Consider the following 17,011-nt stretch of genomic DNA (forward strand, 5'->3'; position numbering starts at 1 on the left):
TCTGTGGGGCTCTTTGCCACAGAAAGTTATGGAGGCCAGGTCATTGAGTGTCTTTAAGACTGAGATAGATAGGTTCTCAATTAATAAGGAAGTCAGTGGTAATGGGGAAAAGGCAAGCAAATGGAAATGAGAAAAATATCAGCCATGATTGAATGGCAGAACAGACTCGATGGGCCAAATGGCCCAATTCTGCTCGTATGTCTCATTGTCTTATTATGGTCTTATGGTCTTATAAGTTTCCCAGTTATCAATTATTAAAAGGAAAAGAAAGGCTTGCATTTCCACTGCACTTTGATGAACATCTGGAAATGCCTCAAGGTATTTTTTTAGTCAATGAAGTACTTTTAAAGTGTATTTTCTATTGAGAGGTAGAAATATCAAATGATATTTTTCCCTTTGATTCTGAGAGGCCAGAGAGGTTGTTCTTTAATGTACCTGAATTAAATCTTTAAAAACCTGGTTATACCTTATTCAACAACATATAACTTTTTCAAAGGATTTCACAGCTTGATTCATAGAATCATAGAATCCCTACAGTGCAGAAGGGGGCCATTCAGCCCATCGAGTTTGCACCAACCACAATCCCACCCAGGCCCTATTCCTGTAATCCCACATATTTATTCTGTTAATCCCCTGACATTAGGGTCAATTGGGCATGGCCAATCAACCTAACCTGCACAGCTTTGGAGTGTCAGAGGAAACTGGAGCACCTGTTGAAAAGCCACGCAGACTAGGGGAGGATGTGCAGACTCCACACAGACAGTCACCCGAGGCTGGAATTGAACCCAGGTCCCTGGCGCTGTGAGGCAGTGGTGCTAATTATTGTACCACCATGCCATCCATTCTGCCACAGTGCCACCGCTACTATTAGATTAATAGCAAACAGGTGGAAGTTCACTCAAAACCAGGTGATTTGAGACAATTTCCAACTATGCCCCCTATGGAAGGGTAAAGAGAAAACTTCTAGATTTCTGTGTTCAGCTGTATGCGGATTCTAAAAGTTGCTGTCATCTCCAGATTTGTAATGAAGCTGGGACTTTTAGATGGCATGGTGGTGCAGCGGGCAAGTGGCAAGGTGGCATAGTGGTTGGCACAGCTACCTCACAGTGCCAGGGACCCGGGTTCGATTCTGTCTTGGGTCACCATCAGTGTGGAGGTGGTACATTCTCCCCATGTCTGCGTGGATTTCCTCCAGGTGCTCCGGTTTCCGCTCACAATGCAAAAGATGTGCGGGTTAGGTGGATTGGCCATGCTAAATCAACTCTTAGTATCAAGGGGACTAGCTGGAGTAAATGCATGGGGTCATGGGGATAGGGCTTAGGTAGGACTGTGGTCTGTGTAGGCTCGATGGGAGAAATGGCCTCCTTCTGCACTGTAGGATTGCAAGATTCTATGATCCTATGAAAGTTTAGCTCTCTCCACCATTGCAAAATTCAGACCATTATCTTGTCAGATCAGAAGAGCACATTTTAAAAAAGCACTTTGGCTTGCCTGTGACTCATCTTCCACTGGCATGTGAAAGTGGATGATTTGACCAGTTCAGAGCGAGCTGCTTAATCGTAGAGTTCCCTGAAAAAGAAAGACCTTGTTATGGAGGTGAGCTTCCTCTTATCACACCAGGGAATGAGTTACAGCAGCGTACCATCTTGTACTGTATACGCGGCGTTAATGCGTTGTGCATTAAATGCCACCTAATAGTTGGTGCAATCACATGAATGCACCTTTTACTGCGTGCGCTTTCTGCCGGCTGGAGTCCATTCTGTGCTGAAAACTAATGTACAATCAAGTGGCTTATTCAAAAGTGAGTGCCATGCTGAACTGTCACAAGAATAATAAATATGAAAGCAGCCTGCGGCGTGACTGACATTCCAGCTGTGGAGCCTTTGCTTGCTCGTGCAAAATCGTAAGGAGATTGCGGAAGATGTAACCCGAGGTTTGCAGCTCAGGGGAGGCAGATTGGTGTGCAAGAGTGGGACAGAGTGCCATCAGTGTGAGCGGGAGGACTCCGTGTCCACGGGACAAGGGAAGCAATTGGACTGGCCTTTGGGTGTGGGGTCGACCGGAAGTCATACACCAGGCAAACCCCAGCAGATTGTTTCTTCAGAAGGAACTCTTCAAACGCAGACAATAAAATTATAACAAAAACTCACTCCAGCTTATAAATCAAAGCAATGGTTTACTGAAGAAACTTCATTACTCCAAACTTGGGGACTCACCCTGGGCCACACCAAGCTCCTCCACAATTCCCAGCAAGTTCTTATTTAGAGTGAGTCAGCTGGTCAGCTTACCGTCACATCATTCTGTAACTGGTTCCATGGTTTACTGGGTCAGCTAACACTTACAGCTTGTTATTATTCATCACATTACATCTAACACAAAGCTGTCACCGGTTACATCCTAACACAGAAGTTGTCAGAATTAGAATCGCAGAATTATAGAATCCTGACAGTGCAGAAGGTGGCAATTCGGTCCATCGAAACTCCACTGACCACAATCCCAGCCAGGCCCTATTCCCGTAACCCCACATATTTACCCTACTAATCCCACTGACACTAGGGTCAATTTAGCATGGCCAGTCAACCTAACCCACACATCTTTGGACTTAATCTAAGGAGTATGAGAATGAGTGTGGATAAATGTAAGTGGAGGCTGACATACTGTACAGGGAGCCGACCTATGTGTATTCATGTGTATCAGGCCTGTCTTTTGGGGCAATTCAGAACCTGAAGAAATCCAGCAACTATCTGCCCAAAATAAAATTAAGAATATGGCTTAAAAATTCACAGATCAAGAACCGAGTGACCTGGGTATATTGTCTTCTTATTTAAAAAGAAGTTAATTAAAAGAGAAAGATTTACTGATAAGATTAAGATATTGGGTGGGATTTTACGGCCTTGCTCATCCCAAAACCATACAATTCCACCTGAGGTCAACCGATCTTCCCATTTTCCACCCTTCGCCCACTCCGATTCCGGTGGCAGGCGGGACAGTAAAATTCTGGCCATTTTACAGCTTCATGCAGGTGATCAGTCTTTAGAAGTGTGACCCTCCCTGGCTCCCTCTTTGATAAAAAACTCTTGTGGAATTTAGCCTCAGGAGTCTGGCCCCTTCCTTGACAATCATTTCCCTGGAACTTAGCCTCAGAAAGCTTCAGTACCTGGGCAGCAAGGAAAACCTTCAGAACTTCTACTTTCAGCCTCCAAAGTTGCCATTACAGGGCTGGGGAGATGTTGGGCTCAGGAGGAAGTTTTAGTCTGTGTGAGAAGCTAAAAACAAAAACAGTGTTGTCTAAACTCAAACTGCAGGTCTTGGCAGAAAATGACGGCGGGGGGGGGGGAGACATTTTGCACAGTTGTTAGCACTGCTGCCTCACAATGTCCAGGACCCGGGTTCAATTCCAGCCTTGGGGATTTTGCACAGTCTCCCCGTGTCTGCGTGGGTTTCCTTTCTGGACTCGGTTGCTTTCCCACAGTCCAAAGATGTGCGGGTTAGGTTGATTGGCCATGCTAAAAATTGACTTTAGTGTCAGGGAGATTAGCAAAATAAATATGTGGGGTTAGGGGTATAGGGCCTGGCTGGGATTGTGCTTGGTGCAGACTCAATGGCTTAAATGGCCTCCTTCTACACAGTAGGGATTCTATGAGATTCATTCTATGAGAGAATGGTTAATAAAACACATTATATTTTGGGCTTAGAAGAGGAGCATAGAATACAAGAACAGTGAGGATGTGCTGAACATATACAAGGCACTGCTGGAATATTGTGTAGAGTTACGGATACCACACTGGAGGGAGGATGTGAACACATTAGAGACAATGCGGAAGAGGTCTACAAGAATGGGTCCAGGGATGAGAAATTGTAGTTATGAGGATAGATTGGAGAAGTTGGAACGGTTCTCCCTGGAGTGGAAAAACTGTCCTGCTCATGAATCAAGAATGAGAGGGTCCAGCATTAAAGTGATTGGCAGAAAAAGCAAATCTAATATAAGAGAAAAATTATTTTCATGCAGCGAGTAGTTCAGATCTGGAATGCTCTGTCTGGAAGTGCGGTGGAGGCAGGTTCAATTGAGTCATTCAAGAGGGCATTAGATGATTACTTGAATAGAAAAAATGCACAGGGGTACAGGGAAATGGCAGGGGAAATGACACTAAGTCATAATGCTAATTTGGAGAACTGGTGCAGCCAGATGGGGGAAATTTTCTCATCCAGCCCGCCACGGGAATCATAGCGGACGGGGGGTGGGGGAAGAGGATCATGCAAAGGTCCATTGACCTCAGGCAGGATTTTCCGGTTTTGGGACGAGCGTGGCCGGAACATCCCACCCAAAGGGTCGAATGGCCTCCTTCTGAACGGTAACAATTCTGTGATAATGTAGAACCGAGGAAAATACAATGGGGGAAAGGTGGATATGATTTATTTATAGAAATAGTATTCTCAGGAACTGTCTGTGAGTAAGATTGTTTACATTTCGGTACATGTAGACAACTGCTGCTGCTGAAAATGTGTGGCCTGAAATATTTCCTGATTTTTAAAACATTTATTCATTTCTGGGATGTGGGCTTCGTTGACTAGGCCCGTGTTTATTGTCTGTCCCTAATTGTCCTTGACAAGGTGATGGTGAACTACCTTGTTGTGTTGCTGCAGTCCATGTGTTGTGGGAGCACCCACGGTGCTGTTAAGAAAGGAGTTCCAAGTTTTTGACCCAACAATAATGAAGGAACACACATGCATACTAATCTTTTCCTTCCAGGAAGGAAGCTGCCCTTAACAGATGGAACTATGAGCAGGGGCAGGCCATCTCCTTACTGTCCTTTGAGATCCCATTATGCAGGTCATCAGTAAGAACATTGTTTCTGATTTGTAAAACTGTAACCCAGGTAACACCTCTGCGCAACTGTGGTTCGGCACTTAATAAAATGTGTTTCCATGGGATGTAGACGTGATTGGCAAGGGCAGCATTTGTTATCCATGCCCTTGAGCCACTTGGCACTTTCGGAGGGTTGTTAGGAACTAGCTACTCTGCTGTAGACCTGGAGTCACATGCGGACTCCACCTGTGGATTTCATTACCCTGAAGGCGATCAAGAATCAGATAGGTTTTTACAACAACTGATGATTGTTTCATGGTCACCATTACTGAAATGAGTAATGGTGAAGAAATCTTCCCAGATTGAATTCCACCAGGTACCAAAGCGGGATTTGAACCCACATCCCCAGAGCATTAGCCTGGGCCAGTGACAGTACCACCAAGCTGCCATCTTCCCCTCAGTGTAATATAACGACTGAGCTGTTTGTAATGCAACAGTCTGATGTGTATGCAAATTGATATATCTCAGATCTGGTGTTAGGAATGGGCTAACAGACTTTCCAATTAATTCCTAATTTGGTGTCAATTATTCAATAGAAGTCACTGATCTATAAAGGGGTTATAGGTGGCACTGAGTGTTCATGGAGAATTGTGTGTGGAATTGAATCAAAGAACTAAAGGTATTTTGTGAGGAAGCAGAACTCGTGTCTCCTTTACTGAACTGCAACCCAGAGGCTGAAACATCTCGTAATGTAGATTTTGTAATCATATCAACTAAATAACAGAGAAACAGGCCATTCAGCCCAACTAAACCATGCTAGTTTTTAAGTTCCATTGAAGCCTCCTCCCAACTTTTCTCATCTAATTCTACCATTATAAACCTCTAATTCCTTCTCTCTTATATGTTTGTCTAGTGCTCCAATAAGTGCATCTATACAATTCACTTCAACCACTTCCTGTTGCGGCGAGTTCCACATTCTCACCACTTTTGTGGTGAAGCAGTTTTTTTTCTAAATTCTCTCTTTTAATTTTAAACATTTCCAGTAGGTCACTCCTCAACCTTCTCTTTTCAAGAGAACAAGATTCCATCTATTCTTTCCAATTCGATCGGTAAATCCTCACAGTTCACTATTGCCTATATGAGAAGGTTAAATTTATGGGTATGAAACCAAACACAAACCATTCATTAAAAGTAAAATATTACATTAACTTGTGAGGAATGCCAAGGTAACAAAGAATCTTTTCTGAATGAGATACAACCGAACCTCAAAACGTTAGCGTGTTGGTACAGCAAGTAATTAGGAAAGAAATGTAATGTTTCTCATCATGTTGCAAGAGGGATGGAGTAGAGAACTCTTGCCACAACTGTACAACAGTGAGACCACACCTCAAGTGTCGTGTACAGTTTTGGTCTCCCTAAAGGGGGATATACTTGCATTAGAGGCAGCTCAGAAAAGATTTACTAGGCTGATTCCTGGGATGAATGTGTTGCCTTATAAGGAAAAGTTGATCAGGCTGGGCTTATACTCATTCGAGTTTAGAAGAATGAGAGGTAATCTTTTTGAAACATGTAAGATTATGTTTTTCCCAAAGGTAGGGGAGACTAAAAACTAGAGAGCATAAGTTTAAGCTGGGAGGGGAGAGATACATAATGGTCCAGAGGGACAATTGTTTCACACAATAGGTGGTAAGTGTCTGCCAGAGGTAGTAGTAGAAGTGGGCAAAATTTTGTCTTTTAAAAAGCATTTAGATATTACATGGATAAGGATTAATACAGAGGGATATGGGCCAAACGCGGGCAATTGGGATTAGCTTAGTGGTTAAAAAAAGGGCAGCACGGACAAGTTGGGCCAAAGGGTCTGTTTCCATGCTGTAAACCTCTCCAACTCTATGATTCTATTCTGCTCAACAGGGTAAATGCTGAGATGATGTTTCCCCCGTGGAGGAATCTAGAACAAGAGGACACAGTTTCACAATAAGTAGTCTCCCATGTGGGAGGAAACCAGAGAAAACCCATGCAAACATGGGGAGAATGTGCAAACTCCACACAGACAGTGACCCAAGCTGGGAATCGAACTCGTGTCCCTGGCACTTTTTTATTGCTGGGCAGCACAATGGCACAGTGGTTGGCACTGCTGCCTCATAGTGCCAGGGAGCCAGGTTCGATTCCTGGCTTTCTGCCACTGTCTTCCCATATAGGATGGACATTCTCCAAGGTCTCCTCCCTTTGAAGGACCCAGCCTCTTCAGGCAGAGATTTCTGCTTCTGGCCCGCAGTATAAAGACGATGAATAGATTTTCCTTTTCTCCTCTATTTTCTTTTCCTTCTTTTTAATTCTTTGAAGAAAGGTTGGTCTGTTTTTGCTCCTACTTGAAAAGATGACACTTTCGCAACTCCTGAGAATATCAGCTGTGGAGCGTCTAGAAACTTTTACAGCTGTAATGAGCAAAGTATTATATAATGTTTCATTCATGAATGAATCAGAGGGATGGAGAATATTCTAAACATGATAATTGCCCTACTAAGACAGCAGGAATTCCTTTTTCTGAGGTAAAGGTTCAGGGGGCAAACTCCGTTCAGAGTGAGTCTGTTTCTCAGCAGGCCTGAACACCTCTGGAAATTCATCAGAATGGTGTCTTCATACAGTCTCTCCAAAAAAATAAAAGCAAGGGCTCAGGATCATCTGTCGGGACAAATCATCGTCCTCAGTGTATCTTGGTTACCATTCTCTTCCACTATTTCCCAAAAAGTGGGAAAGTAGGGTGCCACGGTGCCACAGTGGTTAGCACTGCTGCCTCAAAGTGCCAGGGACTCCGAGTTCAATTCCCGGCTTGGGTCACTGTCTGTCTGGAGTTTGCACATTCTCCCCGTGTCTGCGTGGGTTTCCTCTGGTTTCCTCCCATAGTCCAAAAGACGTGCTGGCTAAGTGGATTGGATACGCTAAATTGATTAGATGTATTAGTGGGATAAACATATGAGGTTATGGGGATAGGGTGGGGGGAAGGGCCTGGAAAGGCAGTCTGTCAGAGAGAGTTGGTGCAAACTCGATGGGCCAAATGGTCTTCTTCTGCACTGTAGGAATTGTATGATTTGATGAAAGAACAAATTATATTGATTTGATTTGCTATATTATTGTCACATGTATTAACGTACAGTGAAAAGTACTGTTTCTTTCGCCCTACACAGACAAAGCATACCGTTCATAGAGAAGGAAACGATAGAGTGCAAAATGTAATGTTACAGTCATAGCTAGGGTGCAGAGAGAAATCAATTTAATGCAACGTAAGTCCATTCAAAAGTCTGACAGCAGCAGGGAAGAAGCTTAAATTACAGTCCAGTATGTTATCTTGCAACTGGTCAACTTCGTGTCTGTACACCTGTCCCTCACCGCAACTATGAAAGATCTACAATGATCTCCTTGGAGGCGGGGGGGGGGGGGGGGGGGGGTTGGTGGGTTGGTGGTGGTGGTGGTGGTGGTGGTGATAAGACCTTGTCTCCACCCTTACCAGCTCCGTATAAAATTGCAGTAGCGACAGATTGAGGTCATTGTGTGGCCGTTAATTGGTCACTTAAGAGCAGATGGACTGCCTAGTTCATTGCCCAACCATATCAATATGGGAAACAGGTCAGGAATGGACAGGAAGCCACCCTTTTTCTCTCAAGAAAAGATAATGTTTATTTATTAGTCACAAGTAAGGTTTACATTAACACTGCAATGAAGTTACTATGAAAATCCCCTAGGCACCATATTCCGGTGCCTGTTCAGTTCAATGCACATAACCAGCACGTCTTTCAGAATTCTTGGATACCTTTCAGATATCTATCTTCCTTGGATAGGTATCTGAAAGAGAAGAAGGTTGAAGTCAATGGCTACGTATACCTTGGGCCCACCACACATTTCAGAATCTCTTGGTGTCCCTCCAGCTACTGATTGTCAAAGACCAAGCAGCATTTTAATACAGGTCTCCTGTTACCCAGGTAATAAAGGGGTTAATTCTGAGCTGAATGTAATGTGTGCTGTTATCTGGAAGGAGACTGTGGTCAGATCAGTACTATTATTACTTTTACTGCAGCTGGTACACGGTGCTTGGAATGGAATCAACCTGGACTCAGTGGCACCAATCTGAGACAGAAGGTTGTGGGTCCAAGAAGCAACCCAGGGGCCTGTGCATCCAGCCTAGGCCAATGCTCAAGTGCAATACTGAAGGAATGCAAGATATCTGCTGAAGTTTGTGTGAGATAGAATGAGTAGATACCAATGACTGGAATCTGTCATTTGGGACATATGTTACATTATTTGTTCATGAGCAACAGTGGGAAACTTGAGGGCAATACACCCACAATCTTGCTTCGTATGCAAGATGCAATGCCTTGGAAAAATTGGTCAAAATAAGACCAGATTAAAAATGGGTTATACTGTCATAAAGGCCTACAGTGTAGAAAAGGCCCTTCAGTCCACTGCATCTGTGCTGGTCAAAAACAACCACCTAACTATTCGAACCCACTTTCCAGCACATTGCCCAGAGCCTTCTATGCCTTGGCATCGCAAGTGCACATTAAATAGTTTTTAAATCTCATGAGGGTTTCTGCCTTCACCACCTTTTCAGGCAATGAGTTCCAGACTTCCCCCACCCTCTGGGTGAAGCTTTTCTTCACACCTTCTGCCCCTTACCTTAAACCTATGCCCCCTGGGCATTGACCCGTCCACCGAGCCGAAAGGGTTCTTCTTGTCTACTCTGTCCATGCCTCTCATAATTTTATATATCCCAATCATGTTCTCCCCTCAGCCTCCTCTGCTCCACGAAAACAACTCCAGTTTAAACAATCCCTCCTCATAACTAAAACTCTCCAGCCCTGTCGCTATCCTCGGCATCCTTTCCAATGCTATCACATCCCTCCTGTAATGTGCATTCCAGATCTGCACTTAACAGTCTCGCTGTGGCTGAATCAATGTTTTACATAGTTCCAGCATAGCCTCCCTGCTCTTAAACTCAATGCCTGAGTTGTGGGAATTTATTCTGCCGCCAGACCTACGGAATAAACAACAGAATTTATCCTAATCAGTCATGATAAACTAATAGCTCTGGAGGTGAACAGAGGCTGGCACGGTGGCCCTATCAGTCTAATTAGCAACCAATTAAGGGCAATTTTACGCTGGGCTCTCAGACATTAGCTCCGCATTAAAGTACATCTGCCACCTCCAACTCCATCTATTCAATTTGTCTGGATCTATTTGAATGCTATCAATCTCCTGTATAATGGTCACCCACCCATAAACCTTGGTACATTAGCAACACCACAGCATTGCCAGGCAATACCCCCTATCCATTAAGCTCATCACTCACATAAACAATGATGACCCAGAGCACAACCCTGTGGAACATCACTAGCCACCAAGTTCCATGTACAACCTTGGCCCTTTTCCACACACTGTTGTTTTCTATCACCGAGTCCAGTATTTAATTCAGAGAACTCCTTGCCACTAACTCTATATTCGCTTCTGGAAAGATTCGATGTCACGGTGAGCAGTGCTGCCTCTCAGCGCCAGGGATCCGGGTTCCATTCCCAGCTTGGGTCACTGCCTATGTGGAGTTTCCACATTCTCCCCGTGTCTGCGTGGGTTTCATCCGAGTGCTCCCATTTTACAGAATCATAGCATCCCTACGCTGCAGAAGGAGGCCATTCAGCCCATCGAGTCTGTAACAATCCCACCCAGGCCCTATTCCCATAACCCCACATATTTATCCTGCTAATCCCCCTGATGCTGAAGGGCAATTTAGCATGACCAATCAACCTTACCTGCACATCTTTGGACTGTGGGAGGAAACCAGAGCACCCGGAGGAAACCCACATAGACACACGGAGAATGTGCAAACTCTACACAGACGGTAACCCAAGGCTGGAATCGAACCTTGATACTCTGTGCAATGGTCTAACAAGGCATTCAGTCATAGTCAAGCAGACTGCTCACCACCACTTTTCTAGGACAACTACAGGTGGGCAACAAACACTGACCTTGAAAGTGACATCCACCTCTTGAGAATTGTTACAATCTTGGCAGAGACGAGTAAACTTTAAAAATAAACTTGAATTCCCAGTTGTTACGAAAAGAGAAGACAACAAGTTTCTGGATTTTGACTGGGAGCTTTTGCCCTAACAAGTGTAAAAAAAAATAAGCACTACCAACATCATATGCTGTCAGCACTGATACTGTCAACCAACATTTTGAACAGAACACTCCCTGTGATACCGTCAACCAACATTCTGAACAGAACACTCCCTGTTCTACTTTTAAATTCAACGGAGAATCCTTTAAAATTTTATTTTCATGAGCTGTCGTTTTGTTCTCCTGGGACCAAAGCAAGTTGTGCCACAGATGCCAAGCATTCACTCCAATTCTCTATTGTTTCAGTACTATCATCCAAGATGAGGGGTCTCCTGTGGGTTCTCCCTCCAGCATACAACTAAATGAATGCTCCAGCCCTACTTAAACAGATCACATATTTGGATTTTCACAGCCTTACTCACATTTCTGAGCAACAACTCAAAGTCAGGGACACACCTGGTGCCTGAGAACCTTTTCCTGGTCACTGGCAGATTCTTTCTCTGTCTGTTCCAAGTCTTGGATACAGACTGCCTCCCAGGCTACCAAATACAGCCGACATATATCTCAACACGAAGGAACTTCCTTGTTCAACCCATCTCTCTGGCAACAAGTTTTGTTTGCAGATACAAATGCAGATCAATTATCTTTAACCTTATGTTTTCCTTTGCTCTGAAAAGTATATGGATACTTCAAAACCACCCCCTGTTACTGATGGCTTTCACATCCCTCTGGGGAAATTATATGAATAATTTCAACCCCCTCCTGAGTCTCCCATTGCTTAACTTCTAACACCTCACATCATGGCTTCACTAACACATCACGAGCCTCCCTTTGAACTGTACTTACAGACCTGTCTGCCAGACCCTCAGACCAATATTTCCTTCACTTCTCCGACATTCAAAATTTAAAATTTCCAAACTGGAAATATTATAATATACACATTTGGAATGGAATGAATTTAAAAAATTATTTATGCCTGATAGCAGGCAAAGAATAGGTCTGCCTCAATATGGCTGGACATTTTATAATTGATAAGATGATGGGAATAAGCCCCTTCATTTTTCTTTTGGATTTTTTGGGCATTATGAAAAAAAACTTACTGGAGCAGTTTACAATCTCAGGTCATTACAAAGTCATTCAAGGCCAGTTACTTATTTTTTGAGTTCACACAGTTGTTCAAAGTCTCTCACAAATAACAGTAATGCTGACCAGATGACCTGTTTATGTTGCCTGAACATTATTGGACAGGGGTGGCACAGTGGCACAGTGGTTAGCACTGCCGCCTCACAATGCCAAGAATACGGGTTCGATTCCCAGCTGGGGTCACTGCCTATGTGGAGTTTGCACATTCTCCCTGTCTCTGCATGGGTTTCCTCCACAACTCCAATTTCCTCCTACAGTTCAAAGCTGTGTGGTTTGGGTGGATCAGTGGGGTAAATATTGTGGGACTACGGAGATAGGGCCTGGGTGGGATGCTTTGTCGGAGAGTCAGTGCAGGCTCAATGGGCCAAGTGGTTTCCTTCTGCACTGAAGGAATTCTATGAAAGAGGAAGCTTCTATTTGGCAAATATTTTGAGAACATTTGCAATAGAATTGATAGCGAAATTCAATGTGATGTCACCTACTTGGATTTCAATTACTGGGGGGCACAAGTTTAAGGTGCGAGTGACAAGGTTTAAAGGAGATGTACGAGGCAGATTTTTTACACAGAGGGTGGTGGGTGCCTGGAACTCGTTGCCGGGGGAGGTAGTGGAAGTGGATACGATAGTGGCGTTTAAGGGGCGTCTTGTCTAATGCATGAATAGGATGGGAATAGAGGGATACAGTCCCCCGGAAGTGTAGGAGGTTTTAGTTAAGTGGGGCAGCATTGTTAGTTGGAGGGCCGGAAGGCCTGTTCCTGTGCTGTAATTTTCTTTGCTTTTTCTGAAAGTATTTGATATTTTTCTGTGCGAAAACTCTCTAATTATAGTAATGGGAATTTAGAGTGAAGTACGAAGTCTGTTAAAGGAAAACAGATCGAGAGTAATGGCAAGAGATGTTTTCTTGGACACACGACAGGTGTTGAGCAGAGCTCCACTGGGTTGTTTGCTCTACCTTCCTTGCATATATTACCGAAATGCAGTAGATAATTGGCCAATTTGGGGACGATACTAAACAAAAGGACAATAACAAGTTTCAGAGACGCCATATCACTTAGACAATGGAAACTCAAATTAAATTCAACCCTGAAAATGCAAATGATCTGACGCTGGATGAAAAATATGCAACACAGTTGCCAAATGGATAAAATTGAATCAGCACTGAAAAACTCAGAAAGCACTTGGGAGTAAGATTTCAATGTCTAGACAATGGAAAGGGCAATTTAAAAACTAATAAATGAAAGCATATCTAACCATTAGCGTGATCTGAGGTACCGCCAGGCTATATTTCGAGCTGCTTAAAATTATACTTGGAATCCGATGGATAGCTCCACTCGATGCACCACAGAAAGGGCCTCAGCTATTTACCATTTAGGTGGATGATCTGGAGGAGGGAGCCGAGTGTAAGGTGTCGAAATTTGCGGATGACACAAAGATAAGTGGAACAGCAAATTGTGCGGAGGGTGTGGAAAGTCTGCAGAGGGATCTAGATAGGCTGAGCGAGTGGGCAAGGACCTGGCAGATGGAGTACAATGTTGGCAAGTGTGAGGTTATCCACTTTGGTAGGAATAATGGTAGGAAGGACTACTACTTGCAGGGCGAAAAGCTGCAGCATGCTACGGTGCAGAGGGACCTGGGGGTCCTTGTGCATGAGTCACAAAAACCCAGCCTACAGGTGCAGCGGGTGGTCAGGAAGGCAAATGGGATGCTGGCCTTCATAGCGAGGGGGATTGAATATAAAAGTAGGGAGGTCTTGCTGCGGCTGTATAGGGCATTGGTGAGGCCGCAGCTGGAGTACTGTGTGCAGTTTTGGTCGCCGCACTTGCGCAAGGATATTTTGGCCTTGGAGGGAGTGCAGAGGAGGTTTACTAGGCTGATACCGGAGTTGAGGGGGTTGAGCTGTGAGGAGAGGCTGAATAAACTGGGCTTGTACTCGTTAGAGTTTAGAAGAATGAGGGGAGATCTCATTGAGACGTATAAGATGATGAAAAGGATGGATAGGGTAGAGATGGAGAGGTTCTTCCTGCTCAGAAAGGACAGCAGGACTAGAGGACACAGCCTCAAGATAAGGTGGGGGGTGCGGTTTAGAACAGAGTTGAGGAGGAACTTCTTCACTCAAAGGGTGGTGAATCTCTGGAATTCCCTGCCCGTTGAAGTGGTGGAGGCTACCTCGCTAAATATATTTAAGTCACGGGTAGATAGGTTTTTGGTAGGCAAGGGGATTAAGGGTTATGGGGAGAAAGTGGGAAAGTGGAACTGAGCCACTTCAGCTCAGCCATGGTCTTGTTGAATGGCGGGACAGGCTTGAAGGGCTAGTTGGCCTACTCCTGCTCCTATTTCTTATGTTCTTATGTTCTTATTATAGAATACCTACAGTGCAGAAGTAGGCCATTCGGCTCATCGAGCTTGCACCCACTCGCTGATCAACCGTCTCACATAGGCCCTCTCCCTGACCCCATCCCCATATCCCCACACATTCACCATGGCTACGCCAGCTAAGCTACACATTTTTGGACTTTTGGACAATAAGGATGGAATTTTACCGGAATGGAAATCTCTGTGTGCCTCTGGTGGGATTTTACGATCTTGCCCAAGCGAGGTTGTAAAATCTCATCCTTTGGGTCAATTTAGCATGGTCCATCCACCTAACCTTCACATCTTTGGACTGCGGGAGGAAACTGGAGCAATAATGGTAGGAAGGACTATTAATTACGGGGCGAAAAACTGCAGCAGGCGACGGTGCAGAGGGACCTCGGGGTCCTTGTACATGAGTCGCAAAAACCCAGCTTGCAGGTGCAGCAGGTGGTCAGGAAGGCGAATGGGATGCTGGCCTTCATAGCGAGGGGGATTGAATATAAAAGTAGGGAGGTCTTGCTGCAGCTGTATAGGGCATTGGTGAGGCCGCAGCTGGAGTACTGTGTGCAGTTTTGGGCGCCACACCTGCGCAAGGATATTTTGGCCTTGGAGGGAGTGCAGAGGAGGTTTACTAGGCTGATACCGGAGTTGAGGGGGTTGAGCTATGAGGAGAGGCTGAATAAACTAGGCTTGTACTCGTTAGAGTTTAGAAGAATGAGGGGAGATCTCATTGAGACATATAAGATGATGAATGGGATGGGTAGGATAGAGGTGGAGACACTCTTCCTGCTCAAAAAAGACAGTAGGACTAGGGGGCACAGCCTCAAGATAAAGGGGGGGGTGGTTTAGAACGGAGTTGAGGAGGAACTTCTTCACTCAAAGGGTGGTGAATCTCTGGAATTCTCTGCCCGTTGAAGTGGTGGAGGCTGCCTCGCTAAATATTTTTAAGACGCGGGTTGATGGGTTTTTGATAAGCGAGGGGATTAAGGGTTATGGGGAGAGGGCAGGAAAGTGGAACTGAGACATGACAGATCAGCCATGATCTTATTGAATGGCGGGGCAGGCTCGAAGGGCTAGATGGCCTACTCCTGCTCCTATTTCTTATGTTCATCCCGGAGGAAATTCACACAGACATGGGAGAACGTCTAAACTCCACACAGATTGTCAGCCAAGGCTGGAATTGAACCTGGAACCCTGGCGATGTGAGGCATCACTGCTAACCACTGTGCCACCATGCCACCCTTTGAGGAGGAGGCTTATTTGCCATTTGAGGCTGCTCTGTATTCAAGTTAATCATGGCTGTTCCTCAGCTCGCTTTACTTGCCTTACTTCCATATCTCCCAATACTCCCTGATGATCCAAGTGACCTCCAGTTTCACAACCTTTCCCGGGAAAGAGAATTCCAGAATCCCATGAACCTTTGTGTGGAAGAATGTCTCCTGATTTCTGCCCTAAAGAGATTAGTTCAAATTTCTCCTCCCTTTTTTATTGCCTCTCTCATGAAAGGAAATAGTTCCTCCTTACCTACATCTTTCTTTTATTGCTTAGTTTATTTATTAGTGTCAAAAGTAGGCTTACATTAACACTGCAATGAAGTTACTGTGAAAATCCCCTGGTCGCCATGCTCCGGTGCCTGTTCGGGTACACTGAGGGGGAATTTAGCATGGCCAATGCACCTATCTTTCAGACTGTGGGAGGAAACCGGAGTACCCAGAGGAAACCCACACAGATACAGGGAGAATCTGCAGACTCTGCGCAGACAGTGACCCAAGCCCTGAATTGAACCCTGGTCCCTGGCACTGTGAGGTAGCAGTGCTAACCACTGTGCCACCGTGCTGCCCCATGGGAAAGTTTGTTCCATGCGAGGGCTGGTACGAAGGAAACGAGTGTGAAGAGAGACCTTCAAAGTTCAACCCCTGCTACACACGCAGGAGGTGTTGAATGGAGGTTATCATGGAAGTATATAAATGGGGGCAATTCTCTGACCACCCCCCTCCCCCGCACACACAGTATCAAATTACAATATGACAGAGAATATCGTGAGAGGGGCCAGAATATAACTTGCATTTTTTGAGGCTTTTCCCCACCCCATGCCAACAACGCAATCTGATTCATACCCAGCTAGGGTGTGAACTGGATTGGCATTTTAAAATCCTCATTTAAATATGCATTTTCTGTTTATAGCTGGATCCACCCCAGCTCCTGGTATTAGAACTAGAGGGCACAGCCTCAAAATAAGGGGGTGCAGATTTAGGACTGAGTTGAGGGGGAACTTCTTCACACAAAGGGTTGTGAATCTGTGGAATTCCCTGCCCAGTGAAACATAAGAACATAAGAACATAAGAAATAGGAGCAGGAGTAGGCCATCTGGCCCCTCGAGCCTGCCCCGCCATTCAATAAGATCATGGCTGATCTGTCGTGGCTCAGTTCCACTTTCCCGCCCTCTCCCCATAACCCTTAATCCCCTCTCTTATCAAAAACCCATCAACCCGCTTCTTAAAAATATTTAGCGAGGCAGCCTCCACCACTTCAACGGGCAGAGAATTCCAGAGATTCACCACCCTTTGAGTGAAGAAGTTCCTCCTCAACTCCGTTCTGAACCGCC

This window comes from Carcharhinus amblyrhynchos, chromosome 15, assembly GCF_965287045.1.
Source record: "Carcharhinus amblyrhynchos chromosome 15, sCarAmb.v2.hapA, whole genome shotgun sequence".
Lineage (NCBI taxonomy): Eukaryota > Metazoa > Chordata > Chondrichthyes > Carcharhiniformes > Carcharhinidae > Carcharhinus > Carcharhinus amblyrhynchos.